Source organism: Trichosurus vulpecula, chromosome 5, assembly GCF_011100635.1.
Source record: "Trichosurus vulpecula isolate mTriVul1 chromosome 5, mTriVul1.pri, whole genome shotgun sequence".
Taxonomy (NCBI): Eukaryota; Metazoa; Chordata; class Mammalia; order Diprotodontia; family Phalangeridae; genus Trichosurus; species Trichosurus vulpecula.
Window position 1 is genome coordinate 98,694,653 of NC_050577.1, and position 5,879 is coordinate 98,700,531.

Consider the following 5,879-nt stretch of genomic DNA (forward strand, 5'->3'; position numbering starts at 1 on the left):
TTCGGTGGTATAGATTGGCAGCAACATACTTCATTGAAGCATTTAGACTTCAAGAGAAGTCTCGAGGAGAGTTGACTGTGTCTAGGCAAGTATCCCAAGCAGTGATTGATAGCATTTGAAGTAGTATAATAGGTAATATAATAAATTGTACATAGGTGATGGATTTCCCTAAATTTCTATGAAAATATGAGTAAATCTGTCTTTACAATTTCAATGCATAATCATAATACAATTTGAAAATATAAAAGAAAGAAAGGTCATTATATCAGTGTGTTGTTAGGGGGAGATACTGAAAAAAACATGCTAAATTTTCCGTAACTCTCTTATCCACATTGAGCAAAACCTATGCCATTTGACCCATGCAGCCATCAGCCAGGCACCACTGTTCATCTGATAGGACTTTGTATCTCTTGAATAGCATAATTTGTGAATGCAAGAGGGAAAAAAAAGAGTACCTGTAATCCCAAATCTCTGAGGAGATAACAAAGCACTAGAGTCTAGCCTTTCATTCATCTAACTTCAATTATTCTCTATATGTTTGTGTCATTTTCAGCTATATTAAATGCATATAAAATGTGTAGGTATTGACTATAAAAGCTTTCACAATTCTTGGTGAAATTTAACTTTCCATATTTTCATATATATTGTTGGTATCAATAGAATGCAAAAAATTGACAAGATTGCTTTTACTTTTTTAAGGCAAAAAAAGAGTGAGATTTCTCTGTAGGATAATCACTTCCAGGAAAGAGGCCATTTGTATCATGAGGGGATTTCTTTCAGTGGCAAAAAGCCATTCTGCAGCAGGAAAATAAACAATAGAGATATACTCTTATATACACCAACTACTGATAATGATAGAAGAGGGGGTGAAGAATGAGAATGAAGTGGAGAGATTAAACACTGGGCTTAAAAATGTGCTTCATCAAAAGCAAAAACTGCTCCAGGATCTGTTTACCATTCTGACTAACTCCTTTTTCAAATGAAAAAGAAAGAAGGAAAGAAAATTCATTACATCACACTGTCGTTTTTCATTAACATAACACTAAATCAAAGAAGCTATAATTAAAAACAAATAAAACTTCCCTTCTCTCTACCATCTTTCATCTGGAGATCTAAAAGAACTTCATGAGCATTAATTAAACCTTGAAATATTCCATCTGATATGCTAAATTAGTGTTTTGTGATGTGTGTGTAATAGCCAAACCATTGAGAGAACATATTTAACGAGGAATTAGAGAAAGAGGCTGGTAGTTAGCTTCCTGGTTTTTCATCAACTGCTCCTAACATATTACATAACCATGGGAAAATCTATGAAATTCTATTTGGATGTCGGCTGAAAGTTCTTCTATCTGTGAATTGGAAGGAGGCAGCAGAAGGCTATTTGATCTTTGATTGTAAACAGTTTTAAAACCATAAATTCGAGAAAGCATAGAGGAAACTTCGTGGTGAGGGGGCGGGTTCTCATAGGAAGTAAAGAAATAACATCTCCATGATTTATGTTCAAATCCTGGCTCTAATTCTTGCAACATGCATGTCTTTGTACAATTCACTTAATATTTCTGAATCTTGGCTTCCTCACTTGTATAATAACACAACTAGATTATAAAGATCACTCATGTCTCCTGACTCCAAGTCCAGCCTACTTCTCCACTTAAAATCTCATGGCGAAGCACCCTGTAACATGAGTTGTTGATGGCTCTCACTCCCTTTCTGAAAGATATGGGTAAAATCTGTAAATATCAGCATAATTAGGAGAACACAAAATAGAACATTTTTTTTCATCAGAGAGTGGAATTGACTTTGGGTTAAAGACAGAGATGTCTTTTGTCTACCAATACACTCAAATCAGCATTTTTAAGGGTATATAAATCAAGGTGGTTCTCATGGATTAGGGAGTGACTAAACATTGTGGTATATAGATGTAATGGAATATTATTGCATCTTAAGAAATTATAATTACAAAGGAGCCAAGATATAGAGTAGAAGCAGCAATCCACCTGAATTTTCTCAACATTCTCTTCCAAACAACTTTAAAGTAATGTCTCAAATCAAATTTTGTAGCTATAGAGACAAACTAGGTCATTCTGAGAAATTTTTCCAGCCTAAAACAACTAGGAGGTAAGCAGAAAGGGTCTGTTATACCAATTTGAGGGCTGGCCCAGGATGCATGTAGAGGCAAGACCAATGGTAGGCCTTGGAGATGGCTACAACAGTGGCAAGAGCAGCTTTAGGAAATCTCAGCCCAGAGATGGTAACAGGAATTGATAACTGCTCAAAAATAGATTGCAAGGGACCCTTTGCTGGTTCTAGGTGCAGTTGGCACTGATTGTCAACTCTACTACTGATACACAGTTCAGGATGCCATTTCCAGAGAAGAAAGCACTTGTGGTCAATCACAAGGGAGTAGGGGGCTCTGGTGACAGTTCCAAGGCAGAGAAGAGGGCTGCCAGGGAACAGGGGCCCTCCCTAGCTAAAACCAGGGCACAGAGCAGGAAATCATTTATCAATCATACGTTTTTCCAGAACATTTTGGAAGCACTGAAAACTAGCAGACTCTGAAAACAACTGCATTAAAAAGCCTGAAGCTTGAAAGAATGCCTCTACACACACAGGTGAACAGACACCATAGAGTTCAAAGTCAAGAAATGGGCTGCAAACATGAGCAAAATAAAAGTACTTGATTGTAAAAGGCTACTATGGTGTCAAGGAAGGCTAAAACATAAATTCATAAAGAGACCACAACATGAAAAAAGCTACAACCAAAGCCTCAAATAAAATATGTTACTTGGATATAAACCCAACAAGAATTCCTGGAAGAAATAAAGAAAAAAAGTTATGATAAGTAATGGAAAATGGGGGAGGGACAGGAGTTATGCAAGAAAATTATGAAAACAAAATTAACAGCTTAGTAGAAGAGGCATAAGGGGCTCAGATTCAATCTAGCTCAGTAGATTGAATCTGGCCCGCTTGTGAAAACAGGCATCACACAGGGTGGGATTTCTTAAGGCAACCCATTATGGTGAATTCCTAATAAACTTTGTCTTTTCCCTTGGCTGAGAAGGCTTGAGTCGAATTCTTTCGGCAGGACCCAGAGTGTCCATATTCTGGGGTCACGAGCACCCCCTAGAGACGTATGGTTCCCTACCTATCATCATTTTGCTGAAACCTCTTCATTTTTGGTTCCCTCAGACCGGGAATACTGCTCATCTCAAGTTCTTCCCCAAGACTGGAAGGCGCAGGCTCTGGACGCATCTCTGCCGCGCTGCTGGACACAGGCAGCCCAGGCCCAGGCCGACCCCTGCCCAAGGACCTCGCGGAAGAAGAGGGAGGTGTGAGTCTCTCCCCAAGCTGTGCTAAAGAAGCCCCTCAGGCCTTCCAGGTGCAGACACCGTCCAGGGGGCGCTCCTCAGGGGCTCCGGAGCGGAGTGTTCGCGAGGTCACGGGCGCCAAGGGGCGTTTGGGGAACGGCACCGCGGGAACCCGGAAACGCCAGAACTCGCTGGGCTGGCGGAGGCGGGCACGGGAGGAGCTGTGGCGGCGGCTGGGCGCTCTGGGGCTCGGCGGACACGGCGTACCCTCAGACTACCACCTTGGTTCCTACTATGCGTTATTCGAGGACTTTGAAAGAAGATGGGCCTCGTTATTTGTCATCTACTGCAGTTGTGATTGCTGAACTTTTGAAGATCGTTGCCAGCATTTTATTGGTCTACAAAGATAGCAAATGCAGTCTTCGAGCACTGAATAGAGTATTACATGATGAAATTCGAAACAATCCTATGGAAACACTTAAGCTTGCTATTGCATCAAGAATATATATTCTTTAGAATAATTTACTCTGTAGCATTATCAAACCTAGATGCAGCTACTTATCAGGTTATCAATTAAAAATTCTTACAACAGCACTGTTTTCTGTGTCCATGCTTAGTAAAAAATTAGGTTTTTACCAGTGGCTCTCTCTAGTGATTTTAATGGCAGGTGTCACTTTTGTACAGTGGCTCTCGTATTCTCAAGAAGTGTGTTGTAAGGAACTCTCAGCAGGCTCTCTGTAGGTCTGATGGCACTTCTTACAGCTTGTTTTTCAAGTGGTTTTGCAGGAGTTTATTTTGAGAAAATTTTAAAAGAAACCAAGCAATCTGTGTGGATTAGAAATATTCAACTTGGTTCTTTTGGCAGCATATTCGGATTAATGGGTGTTTACATTTACAATGGAGAATTAATATCAAAGAATGTATTTTTTTAGGGATATAACAAACTGACCTGGATAGTAGTTGTTCTGCAGGCATTTGGAGGCTGCTGTTATTAAATATGCTGATAATATTTTAAAAGAATTTGCAACATATTTGTCTATGATACTATCAACACTAATCTCCTAGTTTTGGCTGCAAGATTTTGTTCCAAGCAGTGTCTTCTTCCTTGGAGCCATCCTTGTAATAGCAGCTGCTTACCTATATGGCTATGATCCCAAACCTGCGGGAAATCCTACTAAAGCCTAGTTATTTTCTGAAACTTGTTTCTCAGGATTGTTCAAGTATTAAGATCCTCAAACATCATTCACACACGGAGGATGTCAACATAAATTCTGTGAGAGATCATCAGACTGAGTCCAATCATGGTTGTTTAAATGATTTGAAGTCAAAAAGGTTTTGAAGCTGTAAGAAGTTTGTTACATGTGGAAGTGAAATATCTACTACATCCAAAAGTAAAAACTTGAAAAAAAAAACCCAATATATTTCCAGTGACTAAAATCAGGAATGTTTATAACTTGAACTCTGAAGTTAACAAAAAAAGATTTTTACAATTTTGATTGCTGCAGAAATGTCCTATGCACTCTTTGCAAGAGCACATGACAACATGTCAGATATAAATTTTTGCAAATCAAATCTATTTAATCTTAGTAAATTTTTTTAATTTGCTATTTGTGTACAGATAGATTACATTGAATAGAATTCATTATTCTGTAATTAAGATTATAAGTACCTATTATTAAAGCTGGTAAGAAATCGAAGTATGATTTGAAAAAAAATTTTACATACCCAAGATCTTTATATTTATAAAGAGATTACTAAAAAAAAAAAAAAAGAGGCATGAGGATTACTGAAGAAAGAAATGCCTTAAAAAACAGAATTGGCCTAATGGCAAAAAAGGCACAAAAATGCACTGATACAAAGAACTCAATTAAAAGAAAAAGCTTCAAAAAACAGCCCAAATGAAAGAAGAGGTACAAAAGGTCACTTAAGAAAATAATTCCTTAAAAATTAGAATCTGGCAGGTGGAAGCACGTGATTGCACGAGGCATCAAGAACCAATGAAACAAAGTCAAAAGAATGAAAAATAGAAGAAAATGTGTAATTCTCATTGGAAAAACAACTGACATGAAAAGTAGATCAAGGAGAGATAATTCAAGAATTATTGAACTACCTGAAAGCCATGATAAAAAGAGCCTAAATATCATGTTTCGAGAAATAAAGTAAAACTACTTCAAAATCTTACAACCAGAAGGTTAAATAGAAATTAAAAGGCTCTATTGATCACCTCCCAAAAGATTACCCAAAATGAAAACACCTAGGAATATTAGAGTCAAAACTGAGAGTTCCCAGGTTAAGGAAAAATACTACATATACCATAATACCACAGTCATTATCACACAAGATTTAGCAACTACCAAGTTAAAGAAATGGAGTGCTTGGAATATGATATTCTGGAAGGCCAAAGAGATAAGATTACAACCAAGAATAAACTATCCATCAAAACTAAATATAATCCTGTGGTGGGGGTGGGATGGATAATTAATGGAATAAAGGACTTTCAAGCATTCCTGATGAAAAGACCACAGATGAATAGAAAATTTAACATTCAAACACAAAGTTCAAGAGAAGCAT

At 37.6% G+C, this 5,879-nt stretch overlaps 1 pseudogene; it reads left to right on the forward strand.

Annotated features, from left to right (window-relative positions):
* Positions 1-2,200: 2,200 nt before the first annotated feature.
* LOC118850963 lies at positions 2,201-4,545 on the forward strand (annotated as a pseudogene).
* Positions 4,546-5,879: the final 1,334 nt, after the last annotated feature.